Here is a 12207-nt window from a genome sequence, read left to right on the forward strand (position 1 = left end):
CCCACAGGTAATAAATAAATTATTCAGAAGTTGACAAATGGACATTATGAACCCAATTCCCTCACTCAAAGGGTTTCAAAGTTCTGGTTCTCGAGACTTTGTAAGTCAAAATTCTCTAAGCATGAACTCCAACAAATGTATTTACTTTTAATAGCCAACCAGAAAAGAGACAACTTACAACAAATTAAAGGCCAATGCAATAAAAGTTACAATAGAACACAGTTTACAATACCTGAAGCTTACTCTGACAAATATTTATACTTCAAAGAGAATATATCTTCCCAGGAATAGTATTATCAAACATAAATATATGAGAAATTTGTGTGGTCAGAATGTGTTTGATACCTGTGTGAAAGGGTTCACACACAAGGAACAGATATGAGCCAAGCTCAGGTGTTGGGGGGCAACTCATGACTCTTAATCACCTATGCCAGGTATCTTCATCATCCACCTTTGTCCTGGAGAGAAGGTTATGGATGTTTCAACTTTCTACTATGTTATATATACATTTATATTTATACTTATACAGGAAAGATAAAGTTCTTCACAACCAGACTTCAAAACTCATTTTCTCATGCAAGACGGGAAGCTATCAAACAGAGATAAAGCTCTGCCTGGTTCTGAATTTTCTCTGTACTCGCGAGACTCTATTAAACTATTTTGGCTTTTTACCCTTCATATTGACATGCTATCCTTTGCTGTCTCACTCTAATATTTCAATTCAACTGTCACTTAAGGCAAAAAAAAATGACTTGAGATTTGTTCTTAGACTTTCTTTGGGGGAAGAATAGAGACTTGGATTAAACATTACTGAGCTGAGAGTAGAAGGCCATAGATGTATCTACCTGACTCTACATTTAGACAAAAAGATTTTTCATGGAATTATTTTGCATTGTTATGTCCAAATTATAATATATATTATTTATATATAATAAATGTAAATATCTAAACATAAAAATTCACTTTATTTCAAAGATCTCATTATTCTGCCTTCTACCAGTTAAATATTTTCTTAAATCTAGTTCCTATCAAAGAAGAAAAGCTTGAGTGAACCAGGGCTGTAGAACTGTTATTTGTTAATTTCCCATCATATCTCCCTGTTCTATGCAAATAGAAATGACTGTGATTAAGTTATATTTCTGTAAAAATATGTTTGCAGAATTTGGTAAATATCCAATATGATAACTGGATGGGTGACTAGATGATTTAAATATTTTGTTCACAGGGAATCATGAAAAAATACAAAAAACAAAAGGTCTTCAATTCCTTTGATGTAGTGATAAAGGGATGGAATGAAGTTTTTGAGAATTGCATAATTATTAGACTATTTTGGCACAGTAATTCCCCAAAATCACTCTTAATGTGAGATCTTTGTCCAATGATCAAACAAGTTAAAGGACCTCTCTAGGAAATAGACCACATCTAAATTGCATGAAGTGATACATTGGACAGAGTTCAATTTAAAGTCAAGAAGATATGAATTCAAATCCTCTCTCATTTACTTGCTATGCAATCCTGGATAAGACACAACTGTTCTGTGAATCAGTTTCCTCATCTGTAAAACAAGGTTAATAATAGTGCCCAGTCTGCAGGGATCAAATGATATAATATTTTGCAAACATTATTATGCTTTATAAGTGCTAGTTATCATTATTATTATTATTATTATTATTAATGACATCACATTCAATCAGAAAACAGGCAAACTGAAGAATAACTGAAAGATTCTCCTTGGAGACAGATGAATTGGTGATCTACAGAAAGCTTGAGAAAAAATACTATTTCTTAATATTTTCAGTTTTACTAAGAAAACATAATTTTAATGTGTTTCTACAATTTTTTTGTGTATTTTCTATTTATTTATTTTAAATATATCTGACCATAAATACAGGATGTGAGTTTAAACACCCTCTTCTAAGTGTTCTTCATATCTATGTTAAATCACGCAAGATTCTAGAACAGATTGTGGTTGTGGAGATGGTTTTGTTTAATAATCAACTTAAAAACACCAAGTGAAATATAAAACAGGGAAACATATGCTCACCTACATTGTTTGCCAGTATCATGGAGGATGTCTCAAAGAAGCAATAGGAGCTGTTCCATAGGTTATTTTCTGACAAGTAGAAAGTCTCAGTAGTGACTTCTGAATTTATTTGAAAGAAGTCATTTTAACCATCCATAGTGGATAAAAGTATCTTACAAAAATAGAAGGCTGGTCATGGTACAGCTGGACAGACACCTTATTTTACTGATCTCAGGCTTGATTATGATATGCAACTGGATGGTAAACAATCTGAGCAAATGGAAGAACGTACATAAGCACCTATGTGAACTCTTGAGTAGACTTGGGCATCAGAAAGACCTGAGTTCATATTCTTCCTCAAATGCTTATTAAGTGTGTATGATTCTGGGAAAGCCACCTAGCCTCTTTTCAGCCTCAGTTTACTCAAAAAGTAGAATGGATATAATAATGGCACCTATGTCAGAAGATTATTATGAAGATTAAAGTAGAATAGTAAGAAAAGTGCTTTACAAACTCTGAAGTGAGATATAAATTTTACCTATTTATACATATATATTTAAATTTATTTATGTTTTTAAATATATAGGCATGTAAAAATCAGATGAAAAGATAGCCTAACAGAATAGATCTTAATAATAAGAAATCAAACTGGATTTTGTTTAAATGGTGCTGCCTTCTCTCAATCAATTCCTCCCATGTTATTTTATTATATATCTGTGACTCATGGAACACTATAATTTTCAAATAACTGAAATTTTCATCACCAGAAAGACATAAAGATTGTATAATACATTACAAGCAAAGAATTACAACATTGATAAATGGTCTTAAAGCACATCATCAAAGAATTGTATCAGTAGAGAGGGAAATAAAAGGACTGACCAGAAAGCAAAAATGGCAGACAACCTACATATTCCATTGGAATCTGTGATATTAAGAGAAAGAAAAGAAATATTTTATGGCTCTGGACTGATGACTTGTGGACAAACATTTAGGAGGACACAGATGTGTCACACGGTTCAAGAAGCATGAATGGGTTGAGATCTGTATCCCTGGAGGTTATGTCCACACTTGAGGAGCTGATAGATTCAGTCCATTATTTGTGCAACGAGAAGATATATGGTAGGTGTAAGTAGGCTGCAGTAGTCAATCAGTCAACAAGAAATTAGATATGGCAAAGTGAAGACAAAACCTAGATACAAAAAAATCCTGTCATGAACAAATTAGAGGAATAAAGAAGAAATTATTTTTCAGATCCACTGGCAAGTATTCATAACCAAAGTAAGGGAGAAAATCATAAAAATAAAATTTTATTATATTTGTACAAACAAATGCAATATAACTAAGATTAGAGAGTTAATTGGCAAAAATATCTTTGCAGCGGGTTCCTCTAATAAAAATCTAATTTCCAAAATACATAAGATTCAAATTTGTGAAAACAAAAGTCATTCTCCAAATGATGAAAGATTTAAGGATATAAATGGGTATTTCTCAAGGAAAGAAATTCAAATTATTTATGACCATATGAAAAATATGCTCTCAATCACAATCAGAGATGTACATATTATAATAACTTTCCAATTCATTCCTATGAGACATGTAAAACTGTTAGAAAAGGAAAAGAAGGAGGAAGGAAGAAAGGAAGGAATGGATGGGAGGGAGGAAAGAAAGAAGGAAGGAAGGAGAGAGGGAGAAAAGAAAGGAGAAGGAATGGAGGACATGGGGAAAGGAGGGAAGGAGGAGAGAAGGAAGGGAATTTGGAAGGATTACAGGAAAATAGGTATTCTGATGCTATGTTGTGTAGATGTAAGTTATTTCCACTGTGGGGAAAAAAATTAGAATTAAGTCTTCTAAATGTGGAGTTATTGTTGGAGTTATTTCCATTGTGGAGGGAAAAAATTAGAATTACATCCCCCTAACAATGAACACTCTTTGAAACCCAGCAACATCTTTACTGGGCACATACCCTAAAAAAATCAGAGAGTGGGGGGAGGAAAAAATGTATATGTGTAAAAATATTTCTAGCAGATTTTTTTTATATGGTGGCAAAAAACTGGAGACTCTAAGAGGGAATCCCACAATTAGAGAATGGCTGAACAACTACAGTATATGGATACAATGGAGTACTAATGTATGGGGGTTTACTGAAACATTCAGTTTCTATTCTTTCAGTCTTAAATCCACATTCAAATTGGTTTTCAGGAATATATCCAAATGGACCCATTTGCCAGTATGGGTGAATGAAGCCTATAGATCCCTTCTCAGAATAATGTCTTTAAATACATAAACTAAAATTCATAAGATTAACAAGGAAATCAGTTACATTGAAAGGAAGAGCTTGAAAAAGAAACAAGCCCTGATCTGTCCCACCAAAATGATCAAGCATAATAATACATTGCATATGGGAAATGTGGAGTTAAAGAAGAGGGGAGGAAAGAAGACCAACTTTCTATTTAACTTGGTGACTAAGAGATTTGCACATGCTGTCATAAATCTGTACCACATTGAGTTGGCTCCTCCTCTGTTCAAGTAAACAACAAAATCGACGTCATTCTCAAAACTGAACTACCTCTCAAAGTCTCCAACAGACCTGCCTTCTCTTCTCTTCCTTCAATTCAACAAATGCTTAAATGATCCACTTTAGATTTCTTCTTCCTTTGGTGTCCTACTCCCTCCATTTTCGTCACCCTTCCCACCTCCTTCTTCCTCTCCCAACTCTTTGCTCTTTTCATGCTAAATTTATAAACAATCAAAAAAAAAAATCAAAACCACTAAGTCAAAAATAGCTATGCCAAAAATATTCCTACTTTGGCCATGTCTGAAAATGTATGACATTCTTCAATTTGAGGTAAGCACCTCATTCTTAGGACGTGGGCAGAAAATTCTAACAGATCTCTTGATCAAATTGATCCTTCTCTTTCAATCTTTCCTAACTTTTTGAAATTTACAGTATGTTGTCATGCTCCAAGTTCTTCTCATTTTATTCTATACTAGTTAATTTGCCTGCATAGGTTTCTCTGAAACTCTCCTTTTCATGTAAGGGTGATCCTATTATTATAGTCATATACCATTATTCATATATCATGAGATTCTATTATTTTATTAATATACCATAACTTGTTCAAATATTCTGCCCTTCATGTATTACATCCCAACTTTCTAAATCTTTGATTTTGTACATTGTACTCAATTTCACCAAATAGCTCCTTTTTTCTTTCTTTGATGTCTTTTAAAGTGTCACTTCAAATTTGCTTTACAGAATGACTAGTGAGTTCACAAGTCCCTTTGTTTTTCCTTTATTCCCTCCAACAACTGTGATTTTTTCCAATCTCCTGGATAAAAGAAGAAATTTCAGCCTTTTTTAAAAAATAATATTTCATTTCCCCAATTATATTTAAAAACAATTTATTTTTTTCAAGTTTGGAGTTTCAAGTACTATTCCCCCCTTTCTTTTCCTCCCCTCCCTAAAGCAGCAATCTGATACAGATTATAAATGTGCTATTATGTAATATGTATTTCCATATTAGTCATTTTGTGAGGCGAAAACAAAAAAAGGAAAAAGAAAGGGAGGGAAGTAGAGAGAGAGAGAGAGAGAGCGAGCATTTTTCATCATGAATGCTGTGGGATTATCTTGTATCACTGTATTGTTGAGAGTAGCTAAATCACTCACAGTTCATCATATAATATTACTGTGCACAATGTTCTTCTAATTCTGTTCACTTCACTCTGCTTGAGTTTAATTTGTATTTCTCAGGGCAATTAGGTGGCCCAGTAGACAGAGCACTGGTCCTAGAATCAGGAATACCTGAGTTCAAATCCCACCTCAGATATTTAATAATTAGCTAGCTGTGTCACCTAACCTCACTGCCTTGCAAAACCCAGCAATAATAATAATAATAATAATAATAATAATAATAATAATAATAATAATTGTATTTCTCTAATCATTAAAGATATGACTAATTTTTAATCACCATATGACTATAGCTAGCTTTGATTTCTTCTTCCAAAAACTACCTGTCCATATTTTTTGACCATTTATCAACTCAGTTTTCTAATTATTTGAGACCTGAAGTCTTTATCAGAGAAAATTCTTGCTTTTGCTTAATTTTAATTGCATTGATTTTATTTCTGCAAAACTTTTTTAATTTAATGTAATCAAAATCACCTATTTTAACATTACATAATAGTCTCTATCTCTTGTTTGTTCCTAAAATCTTCCCTTATTCATGGATCTGATGGGTAAACCATTCTATGCTCTCCTAATTTGCTCATGGTATCATGACTGGTATCATTTATATCTAAGTCATATATACATTTTGACTTTATCTTGATATAAAATGTGAAATATTGGTCTATACCTAGTTTCTGCCATATTTTTAAATGTTTTCAACTTTTATTTTTTGTACAAATTTGAGTTCTTTTTAAAAATATATTTGAATATATTTTTCTCCCTCCTTTCCTCCCCTCTCCCCATAACAGCAAGTAATCTGATAAAGATTATTTATGTACAATCATGTTATACATATTTCCATATTATTCATGCTGTGAAAGAAGAATCAGAACAAAATGGGAAAATCAAGAAAAATTTAAAAATATACAATAAATTTTAAAAAGCAAAAAAAAATAATGTTTTGTTCTGTATCCAGGTTCTATAGTTCTTTCTCTGGGGGTGGATGGCATTTTCCATTGTAAGATTTTTAAACTTGTCTTTGATCATAATATTTCTGAGAAGAGTTAAGTTAAGATCATCACAATGTTGCTGTTAAGATGTATAATGATCTCCTGGTTCTGCTGACTTTGCAAGGCAATGGGGTTAAGTGACTTGCCCAAGGTCACACAGGTAATTATTAAGTGTTTAAGGCTGGATTTGAACACAGATCCTCCTGACACCTGACACTCTTGGTGCTCTATCCACTGGGCAACCTAACTGTCCCTTATTCGTTACTTCTTACAGAACAAGAGTATTTCATGTATTGAGCCCTTCCCCAATTAATGGGCATCCTCACAATTTCCAATTTTTTGCCACTACAAAAAGAACTACTCTAAACATTTTTGTATTTTTGAGATCTCTTGGAGTAGAGACCTAGTAGTCATATTGCTAGATCAAAGGATCAGTTTTATGTCCTTTGGGCATAGTTCCAAATTGCTCTCCAGAACTCCATCAACGATGCATTAGTGTTCCAGTTTTCGCCTATCTCCTCCAACATTTTTCATTTTTCTTTTTTGTCGTGTTGGTCAATCTGAAAGGTGGGAGGTAGTAACTCAGAGCTGTTTTATGTTTTAATCAATAATGATTTAGAGATCTGTAGTCATGTGACTATAGATAATTTTTATTACTTCTAAAAACTCCCCGTTCATATCATTTGATAATTTATCAATTAGGGAATGTACCATATTGTTTGCTAGCTTTCCCAATAGTTTTTGTCAAAAAATGAGTTTTTGTCCAAAAATCTTGGATCTTGTGGGTTTATCAAACATGAAATTACAATGGTCATTTACAATAATGTAGTGTAGGCCTAATCTATTCTACTGAACTACCACTCTATTTTCTTAGCCAAGACCAGACTTTTTTGATGATTACTGCTAAATAATACATTTCTAAATATAGTACTTGGCAACTTTATTCAAATTTTTTAAGTCTTTTGATAACCATGACCTTTTATTCTTCCAAATAAATTTATTACTTTTATAGCCCTAAAAATAATTTTTGTAGTTTGATATGGAATTTAATAAGTAGATTAATTTAGGTAGAATTGCCATTTTATTATAATGACTCTGCCAACTCATTAGCAATAAATATTTTTTCCAGTTATTTAGATCTGACTTTATTTGTGCAAAGGGTTTTATAATTGTGTTCATATAATTCCTGACTTTGTCTTGGCAGGTAGACTTCCAAGGAGCTTATATTGTTTACAATTATTTTAAATGGAATTTCTCTATTACTATCACTTGAAGTTGACCTTTCTTGGCAATATATAAAAATGCTGATGATTTATGTGAGTTTATTTTATACCCTGCAACTTTGCTAAAGTCTTAATTATTTCATCTAGTTGTTTTAGTTGATTCTCTAGGATATCATCACATCATCTGCAAAGAGTGATAGTTTTGTTTCTTCATTTCTTAGTCCAATTCTTTCAATTACTTTTTCTTCTCTTTTTGCTACAGCTAATATTCCATGTATAATATTAAATAATAGTTATCCTAGTATCACCCCTGTTCTTCCTGGGAAGGTTTTGGCTTATCCCCATTACAGATAATGCTTGCTGATGATTTTAAAGATATATTACTTATCATTTTTAGGAAACTTCCATTCTATGTTTTCCACTGTTTTTATAACAGGATTGGGTATTATATTTTATCAAATAATTTCTGTTGGTTTTGTTACTGATAGGGTCAATTCTGATATTTTTCCTAAAATATAGAATCAATCCTGAATTTCTGGTATAAATCTCAAGTGGTCATAGTGTATGATCTTTGTGATGTATTTTTGGAATCTCTTTATTTGAAATTCTTTTCATAAATATTCATTTGGTCAAAGCGGACTACAGTCTTCTTTGTTTTTGCTCTTCTTTGTTTGGGTATCAGTACTGTATTGATGTCATAAAAGGAATTTGGGAGGACTTCACCAATGTTTCCAAAGAGCTTATATAGTATTAGGCTTAATTACTCTTTAAATATTTAGTATAATTCACTTGTGAACCCAGATGGCCCTGACTATTTTTTCTTGGGGAGTTCACTGATGGTTTCTTCAATTTCTTTTTCTATAGAGTTATTTAAGTATTATATTTCCTCTTCTGACGATCTGGACAATTTATATTTTTGTAGACATTCATCTATTTCGCTTGGATTGTCAGAGTTATTGGTATATAATTGGTGAAAATTGCTTCTAATGATTGCTTTAATTGCCTCTTCATTGATGGTGAATTCACCCCTTTCAGTTTTGATACTGGTAATTTGGTTCCTTCTTTGTTAAAATCAAATTTAAAAATGGTTTATCTATTAAAGTTGTTTTAATGTACATTTCTCTATTTAGCTGGGGAAGGAAATTACAAACTTCTTTAGTATTTGCTAAGAAAAGCCCAAATGGGATACAACTGAAAAACACCTCATTTCTCCACTTAGTGATTTGTATTTTTATTTTTTTCTTATGTCCTTATAACATAAAAGTTCACCAGAGCTCTGAAATTTTATACATTTCTGTGTTTACATAACGGATCATAGCAACACAGAAAAATATGTCCAATCAGATAAGGATATCATAGAATGAGAAATCAAGCCAGAAGAAACCTTAGTAAGTCCCCTATTCCATTCCTTTCAATAGGTAATAAAAGCCAAGAGAGATAAACTGACTTGCAAGAGAGCACATAGGTAAAAATTACAGAATAAGAGTTTAAAATGGGATCCTCTGAATCATATCCAGCGTTTGGTATCTTCAGCAAATTATCAGGTAAATTCCTAATTCTTAGGCTACATATTTTACAAAGAAGTTAAAAGGGAAGTAAAATTCAGGTAACTTCTAACTTGAGGTAAATAGAATAACAAAACCCTGTCAAAGGACAAGTTAGTCTGATAAATGGAATTAAGAGTAAAGGGCTGGACTTGGGAGTCAGGAAGACCTGAATTCAAATTCTGCCTAAAGCTGTTTATTTGCTGTATGATCTTGAAAAGTCTCAATTTCATTACCTGTAAAAGGAGGGATTGGGGTAATAAGGATAAAATGGGCTTTTCCAGTTCTAAAATCAAAAGTGCAATGAAAACAATATTAAGTTCCTCTGGATTTTACCCTTTCATGTCATTACCATGACCAGGACTATTCTCAAAGTTTTCATGGCCTTCAAATGCAAAGACTTGTCAAAGGATTCTGCTATTCTGCTTCTAAAAACTCTTCTTGTTCCATTGTTTTCTTTAATAAACAGAAAGTTTTTCAAATAGGGGTTATAACCTAACCAAAAAAGTCTCTGAAGAGTGAAATAATTTTCTTTTCAGTGTCAAATAAACCCTTAATTGAACATATAGGGAGCCATATTATTTGGTAAAGTTCAGCAAGTCACCCTATTTGATAATCATATTTAGCTAAGGGTCATTGAAACAGATGACTACTCATGAAAACAAATGGTTTTTGGTCCACAAAGCAAAGCATATATTTGTATCATTTCAGTAAAAGAAGTATTTATACTTGTAAATCTGGTTCAAAAGCTATGCTATTTCCTACTGAAGCCTGGTTCCAAGAAATCAAAAATAATTACAATATAAGCAATAAGGAAAATTCAGTACCCAGAACAGTAGTGATTTTTTCCATGTGGGTATTCAGTGTATTTGAAAAGTAAGAGATTAAAAAATTATATTCCCCATGCCCTTGGTGGCTACTGACAGAATTGGATTGATTAAACTGCCACTCATCATTTACTTTGGTTAGTGCTTCATTAAGCACAGATAGGCACAATATATCTTAGTCAAATTCTTATACACAGAATTTAGCTCTTGAGAAAAGGGAAAAAAGATTTTGGAAAGAAGCCATTTACTCAGCTAGAAAATAAAACAACAACTGAATTTTTTGGAGAAGAGAACTCAGCTATTGTTTCAGAGGAGTAGGATGTGAAATAATAAGAGATTGACTTTTAGCGAGTCTGAAAAAATAAATATAACCTCAAATTTTATATTAGCAAACAAAGAAAAAGGTCAATATTACCTATAAAAGGAACACAGTTCAATGGTCAGACTCTAAATCTGGCTCCATTGTTGATTGGGCTCAAGACATTGGCCAATTCCTTTAGTCTCACTTTCTCAGTTTCCACATTTGTAATTCTGGATGTCATGGTGAAGAATAAGCCATTACAAAGCATCTGACAACTACTACTGTTAGAAAAGTCTTTAATGCTTATGTCTGGATGCTTATAGATATATCTCAAATACACAAATGGATTTGTGATGTCATAGATTTGCATATTCTCTCTAGTGATGCATATTGCAACTTATTCACCTCATTCATTTTGTACTACTCTGGCCAATGTGCTGTTCCAAGTTCATCATGGGTAGTTAATTGAACATGCTAGAAATGTATACACACCATCATCACCATCATCATCGTAATAGATATTATTCTCAATATTCATATTCTTATTTATAATCTTATGGATTTTACTATTCTTCAGCAATAAATATTGTAAATGATTGCCAACAAAATTATATATTATGTACACATACATAGATCAAAATATATGTATTTGTGTATATATTCTGTAGGCTCAAATATATACAAATAATAACGAAGGTGGGTAATATTAATAATGTAATTTATATCGAACTTTAAAGTTTACAAAGTATTTTACATATATCATGTTTTGTTATTCTCGTAACACTCAGTCCTTTGAGGCAAGAACTATCATTAATTCCATGATACAGATGAAAAATTGAGAATGAGAATTTCAATGAATTGCCTAGGATCCCATAGCTAGGAAGGCTCTGAACTCAGATCTTCCTGAATGCAGGTCTAGCATTCATCTCCTTGTTATCAGGCAAAGAAATAACTGAAGTCAAGGTGATTGATGAGATAACCAAGAGAAAAAATATTGTAAGAAAAGAAAGGAGGGACTGACCTAGATCCTTAGTTGAAACCCTTTGTGGTGAGTAAGACATGGGTAGAGGACATAGCATAGCTGATTAGAGGGGAGAGGTAGGAAACCTAGGAGAATCCAATTCCATTCACACAACCTTTGAGGTTTCTTTTTTCCAGGAGGTTTTAAAGTGAAAATTTTTCTTCAATGGCTTTGAATTAAATAACACATCTGATAAGAGTTTTGCCCTTAATTGTCCCATTTGATATGATAATGATTTTCCTGAGATACAGATTCATAATATTTTAATTTTTTATACTTGTATTTCTTTTGAAACATCATCATTACCTGGCACATTTAAGAAGTGAATGGTCCACCGACTGTAGTATATAAATGCTAGGACCTGTCTGTGTTCATTTGCATATATATATGAACATATATTATGTAGTCAAAGATTTTAAATTTATTTTTATATATGAGATTATTTTCAATTCTTCCAAAACAAAATTTAGCATGAAAAGAGTTAAAGTTAAAGTACAAATAAGATAAGTTTGGAAATAGAAACAAAATGGTCTTTCAAGGGTATGCTCTATTACCCTGGTGTCAAAAATTTATATTCTGGGCACA

At 32.2% G+C, this 12207-nt stretch overlaps 1 protein-coding gene across 2 annotated transcripts in view; it reads right to left on the bottom strand.

The window, feature by feature from the left end:
- Positions 1-12207, bottom strand: part of CDK14 (cyclin dependent kinase 14) — a 664696-nt gene that overhangs the window by 243891 nt on the left and 408598 nt on the right. The gene's annotated exons all lie outside the window — the stretch shown is intronic.

Source organism: Macrotis lagotis, chromosome 7, assembly GCF_037893015.1.
Source record: "Macrotis lagotis isolate mMagLag1 chromosome 7, bilby.v1.9.chrom.fasta, whole genome shotgun sequence".
Classification (NCBI taxonomy): Eukaryota; Metazoa; Chordata; class Mammalia; order Peramelemorphia; family Peramelidae; genus Macrotis; species Macrotis lagotis.